This window comes from Bison bison, unplaced genomic scaffold (assembly GCF_000754665.1).
Source record: "Bison bison bison isolate TAMUID 2011002044 unplaced genomic scaffold, Bison_UMD1.0 scf7180017864181, whole genome shotgun sequence".
In the NCBI taxonomy this organism is placed as follows: domain Eukaryota; kingdom Metazoa; phylum Chordata; class Mammalia; order Artiodactyla; family Bovidae; genus Bison; species Bison bison.
In genome coordinates, this window is record NW_011494753.1 from 7,142,452 (window position 1) to 7,154,613 (window position 12,162).

Consider the following 12,162-nt stretch of genomic DNA (forward strand, 5'->3'; position numbering starts at 1 on the left):
CTTTGATTCCTTGTGTGAGTCTCCCTACCTTGCCCCCGTATTTGGATCACCAGGACTACAAGACTTTCTTCTGGGCATTGGCCTCGGCACACTACATGTTTTTAATGTGGAGTCAGGGTTGCAAACCACTGTTCTAAATTTATAACCTGCTTCAGTCTCTCCAACCAAAAAAGAAAAACTGCATTTTTCTTTCTCTCTTCTCTCCATCAACGTTCCTGAAAGCTCATCTAGTTCTGAAAGATCAGCTCGCTGAGACTTCAGCGCGCATGTGAATCACCTGAGGAACTTGTTAATTGCAGGGTCTGTTTCAGAAGATGGGGCTGGGCCCAAGATTCTTCATGTCTAATGAGCCCCCAGGTGACACAGTCAGACCACTCTTTGTAGTTAAGGGCTGGCCTGCTGGTCTGTACTCTCTTGCTTCCAACTCACTTTTTTTTTTTACTCACTGCCTTGTGGTTTTACCCTATAGCGTCACTGAAATTGCCAGTGTTGCCAATGACCTTATCTGTTCCCTCTCTTCTAGGGCAGTGTCTGTAACAGGGAAGAGCACAGGCTTGGAGACAGCCTGGGTTCAAACTGTAGCCCTCCCATTTACTAGCTCGGTGACCTCTCTGTGTCTCGATACCCTCGTCTTTGGGAAGCGGGGGAGATCATGATGATAGTCCCTACCTTGTGAGAATTAAGCAAGTTAAGACACACAGCGCTGTCAGAACAGTGCCTGGCACCCAAGGGTTTCATAAGCATTGGTGTCGTTCATCTCACAAGGCCTCTCACCAGTATTTGATTCCACTGACTTCTCTTTGTTTAAATATTTCTCCTCCTGTAGCTTCCAGGATACCCTCCTCTCTCTCTTTTTGGCTGTACCCCGTGGCATGTGGGACTTAGTTTCCTGACCAGGGATCCAACCCGTGCCCCCTGCAATGAAAGTATGGAGTCTTAATCACTTGTGCATGTGTGCTAGGTCGCTTCAGTCATGTCTCTTTGCAACCCTATGAGCTGTAGCCCATCAGGCTCCTCTGTCCATGGGATTCTCCAGGCAAGAATACTGGAGTGGGTTGCCATGTCCTCCTCCAGGGGATCTTCCCAACCCTGGGATTGAACCCACGTCTCTTATGTCTCCTGCGTTGGCAAGGGGGTTCTTTACCACTAGTGCCACCTGGGAAGCCCACTCTCACATTTACTGCAGCATTATTTACAATAGACAAGAAGTGGACACAACTTGAGTCCGTCAGTGGACTTACCACTGGACCACTAGAGAATTCTCCACCCCCTTCCCACTTAGTTCTCTACCTCCTCTCCAGCTGCTCTTCTTCCTGAGCCCTCTTGGGTGATGGTGTTTCCCAGGACTTTGACTTAGGCTCTCGGACTTTTCTCACCTGCCCTGAGCCATCTGACCCAGTGCCTTGGGTTCAGTTACCACCCAAATGCATAGCTTTCCTGACTCTAGAGTTTCCTCCTAGATCTTTCAGTTTCCTATCCATGTACCCGACAGCCTGCTGCATGGCTCCAGGTATATTCTTTAATCCATTCAGCACATATCTACTAGTTTCCTGCTCTGTGCCTGACCCTATGTCAAGTGCTGGAGGTACAGTAGTGAAGTGGTTAGACCTGGGCAAAGACCTTAGGGAGCTCGCTATCCATCCAGAAGGGAGGTTCAATGCTAATCATGCCATGATTGACTTATTGCACTTGGGATGCACGCATGCTCAGTCGCTTCAGTTGTGTCCGACTCTGTAAACCCATGGACTGTAGCCCGCCAGGCTAATCTGTCCATGGGACTTCCCAGGCAAGAATACTGAAGTGGGTTGCCATGCCTCCTCTAGGGGATCTTCTTGAACCCAGGATTGAATGTGCATCTCCTGTGTGCAATTTAAAGGTTCAGGGCACTATGAGAGTGTATGATGGGGACCTGACCTTGTGGTGGTGTCATATATTGTCCGGACTCCTCGTGTCCCAAACTGAGCTCGCTGTTTCCCTGAACCTGCCCCTCTCTTCGATCAGTGAGCAGCACACCTATCACGGTACCCGGGCCAAGTCCTGGACCTCATGACTCCTACTGTCCCTCACTGACCACTTCCACCCAGTGGGAGAATCCTTCCTTCTGGAAAACCAGCCTTCTGGATAACTCCTGGCATTCTAAATTCTGACTGCCCTATGCTCAAGCAGGCTGATTTTATCCCCTGGTAAAGTAGAAAAAGAGCAAATGAGGGGCTGAGGTTCATCCCCAGAAATGCAGACCCACTGTGTGTCCCGCTGCACCTGACCGTGGCCCATCTATTTGGGGGGCGAGGGGAGGCTGGGGCATGCATGTCTTCTCTTACTGACTCTCAGCTGATAACTTTCCCCAGTAAACCCTGTTTCTTAAGCTATATCATATGAAGTAAAATGAAGTCTGATTTCACATTGTGTGACACAAAGTGGCTATGTTTTACCAAAAAAGGAAACGATAAATTTATTTTTTGCACTGTAAAATCTGTATCTGCTTATAGTGATTAGTGTCTTTATTAAACCAGCTCTACAGCCCCATTTGGAACACAGGAGAAAAAAATGTAGATACAGATATATAGGTCTCCCAGGTGGCGCTAGTGGTAAAGAACCTGCCTGCCAATGCAGGAGATACGAGAGACTCGGGTTCAATCCTTGGGTTGGAAAGATCCCCTGGAGGAGAACTTGGCAACCCACTCCAGTATTCTTGCCTGGAGAATCCTATGCATAGAGAAGCCTGACGGGCTACAGTCCACAGGGTCGCAAAGAGTCGGATACAACTGAGCGACTGAACAATAATATCTGCTTGTAGCAAACATTTGTGTGTTTTTTTTAAGTTTTCCCACATTTGAACCCCTTACCTGTTTGGAAGGATCCCCATTCAAGAATCTTGACTGATAGAATGACCATTAAAAAAATTTAGAAAATGTCATAGAGTAGAAGGAAGACAAAAACTCATTGCTCTACATCCAGAACAAAATAAATTATGAATAATTTCTTCCAGTCTTTTACTACATATATATGTTGACATAATTGCAATTATTTAACTATATAAAAATTTATATACTCTAAGCTAATTTTAAAATTGTTATTTCAAAATTGATATATATTCAATGCAGAAAATTTGAGAATACAAAAAAAATCCCACGAAAAACCCCAAAAGTTACAATTCTGAGATAACCACTGTTAATAATTTGGTATATTTCCTTAAAATTTTTTCTCTACATTTTTACATTTTACATAGCTGAAAATACACTGAGGATTCCAACTGTTTCATGCATAGATAACTGAGACAATTTAACATTTCCTAGATAAAAGATTATATGAAGAGAAGCAAGGGGATAGATGTGAATAATACTTGCCATTCACATGATGTATTACTCAATACCAATTAGAGAGCCTTAATGGATTCAGAGATTTAAAGATGCAGAAAATCATTATGCAAGTTTCTTGGCAGTGAACACGCACATTATGCTGCCCTTCACAACTCTGCTTCTACTGACAAAAATACAGAAGCCTTTTTGTTCAGCTGGTTTCCTGGCACAGTGCTCCAAGCTCTTAAAAAGTTTGTCCATTATGGGCAAGTGCAGAAACACAATAGGAATCATTATTGTTTTCAGTGTCATCAAACATGGCAAAGATACCACACGAATTGTGGGATGAATTATGGAGGCTGAGAAACGCTTTTCCAGGAACTGAGAGAGGAGTGGAACAGAAGAGAAACAGCTGACAAGCTGATTCAGGGAAGTGACAGGAAACTTGGGTCCTGGGCCCAGACTGCTCAGACTGACTCTTGGTTCTCAGCCCTCGGTCATTATGTGGCCTTGGAGAAGTTACTTTAAACTCCCTGGGCCTGTTTCCTCATCTGTAAAATGACGAGTGATATTTGCTGATATTTTCATTCAGATTTTTGCAGTCTCTTCAAAAGAGGGTGAGGTGAGTGTTAAGAATAACACCTATTTCATAGAGCACTATTTAACTGGCAAGAATTGAATACATAAGTAAGTAAAGTGCTCAGCTCTACTACTGAGCAGCAGAGTCCACATACGACACAGAACTCGACGGGATCACGGCATTTGAGAAGCCTTGTAAGTTCTTTATATCGCAAGTTTCCTTTTCCTAAATTATCTCATTTTTATTAAAATTTTTACTGTATGAAAACATGCATTCAGAAAAATGCACAAAGCCCAGCTTGATTTTAACAGAATGAACACACTTGTGAAATCACCACCCAGGTCAAGAAATAGAGAGTGACCAGCATCAGAAATCTTCTCTCATAGCCCTTCTTGGTCAGTATCTCCTATTATCATGACTTCTAACACCATAGATTAGTTTTGTCTGTTTTTTAACTTTTTATAAATGAAGTCATATGATATGTACTCTTCTGAGTTTAGCTTCCTTCACTCCATGCTATATTTATAGGATTCATCCATGTTGCTGCAAGTAGCAGTAATTTATTCATTCTCAGCATTGAATACATTCAGTTGTATGATTATGTCAAGATGAAACAATGCATTCTTTTGGTAAAGAACATTTGGGTTGTCTCCAGTTTTTAGGTTATTGAGACTGATATTTCTGTGAATATTCCTGAATCTTCCAATCCATGAATATGGTATTTCCCTCCCTTCCTTTATTTAGGTCTTCGTTCATTTCTCTCAGTAATGTGTGTAGTCTTATACACTTTTCATTAGATTTGTTCCTAGATATTTGTTGCCTTTTGGATGTCCTTGTGAATTGTCTTATTTTTGAATTTCATAAATTGTAGCTGGTTAGTAGAAGTACTGGTAACTGGTACTGGTTAGTAGAAGTATTGGTAGTTGCATAAAGACAATGTTTCCAGCAACATTGCTAAATTTAATGAATAAATTAATTGATTGTTTCCCTATTTCATTCATTTTTGGTCTTGGTATTTCCTTCCTTCTACTTCGCTTGAGCTCAGTTTTCTGTTCTTTCTCTAGCTACTTAGTCTATGAGGGAAAGGGATCCTCTTCTGTTCCCGTTGTCTGGTCTCCCATTCTGATCAGTGGAGTTTGTGAAAAAGTGTCCTGGGTCATCACCGGGTCTCCCCGTCCATCCTTGTTCCCACCTCAGTGCTTTACCTTGAGACTCTTCACCTTCAGGAGGCTAAGTGCCAGCCTCAGGCTGCCCTACCTTCTCTCCTTTTGTTATTTTGGGGTTGCAACTTCATTTAGTTGCAAAAAGGTAGGTGCAAGAAGGACAGGAATTTAAGAACAGTGTGCTGGATATCTAAAAAAGAAAAAAACCCATCCCATTTACAGCCCAGGGGCAGCTGCCCAATTTTCTAGTTGTTAGATAGCTTGGATCTCTGGACTGCAGGAGAATTAAGTGTATTTCTGTCTTTATTTATGCGAATGGATTGCTTTGTTTCCTAGTTGAAGCACAGGCAAGCAATTGTTTTGCCTTTCAGATGCTAGTAATTGATTGTCTGTCAGTTTTGATTTTCAAAATTGTTTGGCATTTTTGTGCTTTTCTGGTGAGAAGTGCAGAAGGCTGTAATGGGGGCTGCTCTCTAGACACCATTTAGAACAAGACATCTCCCAGAATGACCTTTCTAAAATGCAACTCTGACCATGCCTTACCTTCACTTACAGGATTTTAATAATTCTCATTGTCTACTGAATAGAGACCGAAGTCTCAGCTTGGCTGAATGACTCTTTGTAACAAAGCCCCTGGCTGAGGCTCAGGATACACTGAGCCACTTAACAGTTTTCAAAAACAGCCTTGTCCTCACTCTCCTCCCGGCCTTTGAATATGTTACACATGTGGACTGGAATGCCCATTCTCATCCAGCTTTACCTTTGTTTACCCTTCAAAATTCAGCTCAGGTAACCCCTCCAAAAAATCTTTCTGATCTACCCCCTCAGGCTGGGGTAAATCCTCTTCCCTGAATGCTGACAACTCCCTCTCCCCCCATGCATTCTTCCATCAAACCGTTACTGAACACAGGTCTGGCTACTTGCTGCTTATAAGCCAATGAAGAGGCCAGGTTGGTGGAAAGGAAAGCTTGCTTTATTTTGGAGGTTGGCAACCTTGGGGTGGAGGGGGGCCAACAGCTGTACAGGTGCTGATTCCCTCTGCCCATCCACCACCGGAGAATCAGGGAGCAAGAGCTTTTACAGAGAGAGGGAGGGGGCTACATGCAGAAACAGTGCAGTCAGCTCTGACAGTCATTTTGAAATTGGTCACTGCTGGTCTGACCTGTGTCATCTTGATTGTTTTAAGTACAGTTAATCTTCAGTTCCAGGGTTGGTTTGTTTCCATTTCCTTGAGACCAATTCTTGGGCTTGTGACAGCTTATGTCATGGCTACAGTCAGTCATCACGTTAATTTTTCCACCTGGTGGGGGTTTCAGTATCCATAAGACAGTTTACAGGACATGGCTCAGAATATTGTCTATAGCCCTTGAGAAGGAATTAAAGGTCCTTGACTATTAATGACTACATTATTATTATTTTGTCTCCTTTAACGGTTTTCCTTTGTTTCTGCATTTTCTTGCTTCTCTGATTAAACTTATTCTTTGGCTAAAGTTTTTTCACAGACAAAAGGCAGATAGAGGAGATAGGGGCAAGGACAATAGGGTCCTTTGTTGTCGTTTAAGTCCTGGCCAACTCGTTGCAACCTCATGGACTACAGTCCGCCAGGCTCCTCTGTCCATGAGACCTCCCAGGCAAGAATACTGGTGTGGGTTGCCATTTCCCTCTCCAGGGCATCTTCCCAACCCAGGGACTGAACCTGTCCCCTGCCCTGGCAGGCAGATTCTTTACCACTGAGCCACCAGGGAAGCCTCAGGAGTGTCCTGTTCCATTTCAAAACCACTTGCCACACTGGGTCCTGATAGACTGTGCTATAAGCCCCTGTTTCTTATGTGTCTCTTTATCCCATGACCTAGGGAGGACCTTAGTAAGTCTGTAGGTTGAACAGTGTGGCTCTTTCTGGGCTAGGAGCTCCTATCATATGCGATTCTGGTGGTATTAAGGCCGCCACACATATTAAGATGCTGGCGCACTGAAAAGTCAACGACAGCCCCATTTACTCTCATAAGACCTACTGACCCTGCTAGCTGTGCCCTGGTGTGTGCATGCAGACAAAAATAGACAAATATTGCCTCCCATGCCTCACACTGCAGGAAAATTGCTCTTTTCCATCATTTGGGCCCAGCTTTGTCAACACCCCCAGTGTGTTGCACAGAGGGTAGAAAAAGAGTAAAGAACCAGTGTGAAAGCTGTTCATTTCTAATACGAGTGGAGACAGCGCTGCTCCAATCAGTGGAAGGAGCCTGGTCTTGCGGTCCAATATCTTAGAGGAAGTCCTGGCTCTGCATCTACTATGTCAGCTTAAGAACAGTGGATTTTTGAGGCAGTGAAACTACTCTGTATGAGACAGTAATGGTGGATACATGCCATTATATACTTGCCCAAATCTACAAAGTGTACAGCACACAGAGTGAACCCTGATGTAAACTATGGATTTGACTGTAAACAAAACAATTGTATCACTTTACGATATGCAATGATTGCCAGGATGATTAAGCGAAAAAAGCAATACAGAACAATATATACAGTATGCTACCTTGGCCCAAGGAAGAGAATTGGGGAGTAAGAAGCATATATTCACATTTGCTTATATCTGCATAAAGAAAGCTGTAAAAGATATACTAGAAATTACAAAAGTGGTTACCTCTGAGGCTAAGGAGCTGGGTGTATAGGGACAGGGGAGGAAGCACGACCTTAGAACGTATGCCTTTTTGTTTTCATTTGTGAACCATGTGAAGGAAGGTATTACCCATTAAACTTGCTTAAAAACTAATTCTATAATGTCTGAAATGCATGGTGCAAAAACCCACTTACCAGACTCAGAGGTGAAAGTGTGCTGATGTATCCTACAGAAAAATAACCTGGACCCAGTAGTCCTAGCAATCATGCGATAGGGAAACTTATGGGACGGGGGGTTATCTCTTACGCTTTTGCCTTTCTGTCAGGGAGCTTTGCACTTGCTTCTGTCTGGCTTCTTCTCCATCACTTAGACTCCCAACCTATTCAAGCGTCAGCACCAGAGCTGGACTCACTCTAGCTTTGCTCAAACTGGATGGGGGGTTACTCAGCACAAACATGGCTGCCTGAGCCTCTTCTCCCTGTTCAATAGGGGCTGTGGTTAGAGACAAGTTTCAAAGAAGAGGGATTTGGGCAGGACTGCAGTGATAGGCTCGCTGGGTATGGCTGTTGCCTGATGACTCAGAGGTTAAAGAGCCAGCCTGCAATGGGCCATCCTAGACACTGAGGGGCAGACGATGGCTCTACAGCGCCTGGAGAAAAGAGGCAGAGAGACAAACTGTACAGCTTAGGAGCTTCTGCCCACTTCCTGTGTGACCTGGGCAAGTCCCTTCTCTCTGGGCTTCAGCTTCTCATTTACAGGACAAGGGGACTGGGCTAGATGATGCTCTGAGGTCCCTTTGGTCTCAAAAGGGGAAACAAGCAAAGGGTGGTGAAAAGAGCCTTGAAGCAGGAGTGGGGAGACCTGGTTTCCAGTGCCTCTCCTCCTTAGCCTTGCACTTGGGCCTTCATCAGGCCACGTGATGTCCATGAACCTCTACTGAAAAATGAGGATAACGCTGCAGACTGCTGTGAGTTAAACAAACTCCTGAGCATGAAAGTGCCCTGCCAACTGTCCTGTCAGTGTGGGTATGAGGAGTGACAACAAAGGCTACCACCTCTATAAACAGAGGTGTGACCCCGTCCTCCGCCTTCTGTCAGGATGACTATGGGGGCAAAGGAGACCGTTCAGGAACTGGTGCAGCGCCTGAGCTCTGGACTGGGACACAAGAGCTGGGCTTTGTTACCTGCCAGCTGTGTGACGGTGGCCAAGGGTCCTTCCTCTCTGGGCATCCATTTTTCATCTGTGGACCGGGACCAATGGTGTCTGCCTGAGACGCGGCAGTGAGCAAAGATGAAAGCGTGAGCCTGAGGGGCATTGTGTGGACTGTGGTGTGCTTTTTTTGGTGAGAGGAATGATTAATGGGACTGTTCCCTGGTCCCTCAGCTCCTGAAGGAAGCTATTCTGTGATGTTACTTAAGCTCATTTACACAGGCTTCCTCCAAAGCCCTGGGAGGCAGCCCAGCAATGCATTTACATGGTCATAAATGTTTCTGTAAAACTTATAAAAGTAAAATGTTTCAGTTAAGACCACTATCTCTTCCACTGTAAGGTCTCTGTCATACTTCCACTCATGTTGGATGATGTTGTATGGCCATGGGCATCTTTGGGATCTGGTTAAGGGCAAGCTGAGTCTGAGACACAATTTATTTGACTTAGTGGATATATTTATGTAGTTTATAGGCACTTCTGTGTATAGGCACTTCTGTATATTGCTAGTCATTCTGGCAATAATTCTTCTAACCACCAATGCCCACCATGTGGATTCACTCGTTATCAGGACAGGAAGATGCAGCCCAGAGGCCATACTGAAACATGGATGTGTCTACACCCAGCCCTGGAAGGTTGTGGAGGAGGAACAAAGTGTGAAGGGTACAGAGCCAGAAACTAGTTTGGGGAAAATTCTTCCGCCACCAGAGGATAGATTCATTTCTCATGATGCCCATCAAAATGGAACTCCCTCCTGTTGAAGAATATACTCGGCAATGCCGCATATACAATTCTAAATGTACTATACATTTTGTTTCTCTTTAATGGGATGCAAAATAAAACGTATCAGAAGTCAATTGTCTGTAGGACTTGAGCACTGTAGCAGTCCTACAAACAAGGGGTGCTTCTGTGTGTGAAGTTGCATGTTTTACTCATCCCAATATATGGAATCACATTTTGGGCTGACTGATGCATCGTGTAACTAATGCATCGTGTCCTGATGAGGCCTGGAAGTTCCAGATGAAATGGCACACAAAATTGCTACCAATACAACGAGACAGCCTAGAGAAACGAGGATTGCAATGACAAAACTCCTACACACGCTCATCAGTAAGTACAGTGTGTGTAGCGTAAGAGAAATTTCAGTACACAACTGTGTAGCTCAAAGCGATGTAGTAGCAATTTGCGAATGCATCGGAATTGCTTTGGGTAACGAGCCATCAGTTTAGAGTTCTTAAGATGGGTCCTTACCCTGAAAGCTTACAGCTCGTGTATAAAAGAAGCGGGATAGAAGTTTCCCCCAATTTGAAAACAATCCTAAAAATTTACAACTTTACCAACAAGATGTGAAACTGAAGGAAACTTCCCTAAACTATTAATAAAACTAGCTACCACACCAGGGGAGATACTGAGTTATCTTTCTGTTCTCCTTACAGGAAATGCCATACACTATATACTATTGCCATATGAAGAGGCCATCAAAAGGTATGTAGCCAAAGTCAAGGAACACAAGGTATTAAAAGATGTGCTAGGCACATTAAAAATATAGAATATTAAAAATATTATGCTCTCTGGGGGGATTTTGTGATATTTGTGGTAGATCAACTTTTCTTGTCCGTGGGTTGTTTTCATTTCTTTTCTCATTCTAAGTAACTATTCGTGTTTGTCCCTGATTTTGTACTTATAATTTGTATTAGATTTCCTTTTAGAAGGCCTCCAATTGTATAAGCTTTGTTGTTGTTCAGTCGCTCAGTCATGTCCCACTCTTTGGGACCACATGGATTGCAGCATGCCAGGCTTCCCTGTCTTCTACTATCTCCCAGAGTTTGTTCAAATTCATGTTCATTGAGTTGGTGATGCTATCCAACCATCTCAACTTCTTCTGTGCTCTTTTCCTTGTGTCTTCAATCTTTCCCAGCATCAGGGTCTTTTACATTGAGTCAGCTCTTCACATCAGGTGGCCAAAATATTGGAGTTTCAGCTTCAGCATCAGTCCTTCCAGTGAATATTCAGGGTTGATTTCCTTTAGGATTGACTGGTTTGATCTCCTTGCAGTCCAAGGGATTCTCAAGAGTCTTCTCCAGCATCACAGTTGGAAAGCATCAATTCTTCTGTGCTCAGCCTTCTTTATGGTTCAACTTCCACATCTGTCCCTGACTACTGGAAAAACAATAGCTTTCACTAGACAAAGCTTTGTCGGCAAAGTGGTGTATCTGCTTTTTAATACTCTGCCTAGGTCTATCATGGCCTTTCTTCCAATGAGCAAGTGTCTTTTAATTTCATGGTTGCAGTCACCGTCCACAGTGACTTTAGAAGCTAAGAAAGCAAAATCTGCCACTGTTTCCACATTTCCCCCATCTATTTGCCATGAAGTGATGGGACCGGATGCCAGGATCTTAATTTTTTGAATGTTGAGTTTTAAGCCAGCTTTTTCACTCTCCTCTTTCACCTTCATCAAAAGGCTGTTTGTTCCTCTTCACTTTCTGCCCTGAGAGTGGTATCATCTGCATATCTGAGGCTGTATAAGCTTAGGGCCTTGGATATGCTGTGGCCTGGGGGGCTGCACGGGACTCTCATTCCCCACTCCCAGCTCTCTCCAGCCACTTTGGACCTCATAGGCCCCACCAGAGTGCACTGCAGCTGGTGCTGCTCTCCATCTGAGCCATCCCCAGCCCCTGCTCCAGGCGGCAGCAGCAGCAGGCACCTCTCAGGAGGAACAGGCCAGGCCCAGGGAGCTCCCACCCTCCCACACACTCCTGTGTTTGGCTTCCTAACACAGGTCTCACTTCTCCTCAGCACCTTCAGGACAAAACGGTCTGATATTCAAAGCCTTCTGGGTCTGGTTTTATTTTACATCAAAAATTTTTAAAGATCACATTTCCTTCCAGAATGAAGCTGATAAATACAAAAGCAATTTTGTATCTGGTCGCCACAGTAAATTATTTCCTGTCGTTTTTTTCTTTTTTCTGCTTACTCTCTAGGAATTTCTGGGAAGCCAAGCACGTCATCTGCAAATAGCATGTGGTCTATTCCTCGTCAGTATTTATATTTCTGTACCAGTCAGAGGCGTTGACTGCAAACAACGAAAACCAACTCTTCTTTAACACTGGAAAACTATTGGAAGAGCCGCACTCCGGGAAGCCAACAAAACCAACCAAGTCCTACTAGAATTCAGACTTCTTCCCATGCTGAAGTGCAAAAAAAAAAAAAAAAAATCCAGTCTGGCAAACTGAAAATATCTTCACTGTCTTATCAGTTACTCTAAACAACTCCAAGTTCTGGGCAAGGTCCATTTCT

General features: G+C 44.0%; 1 long non-coding RNA gene across 1 annotated transcript in view; it reads left to right on the top strand.

Annotated features, from left to right (window-relative positions):
- Window positions 1-12,105, top strand: part of LOC104990961 — an 18,541-nt gene extending 6,436 nt beyond the window's left edge. Inside the window, exons 2-3 of the long non-coding RNA XR_825557.1 lie at window positions 10,302-10,350; window positions 11,847-12,105. This is a non-coding gene — a long non-coding RNA (uncharacterized LOC104990961). The remainder of the gene's footprint in view (window positions 1-10,301; window positions 10,351-11,846) is intronic.
- Window positions 12,106-12,162: the final 57 nt, after the last annotated feature.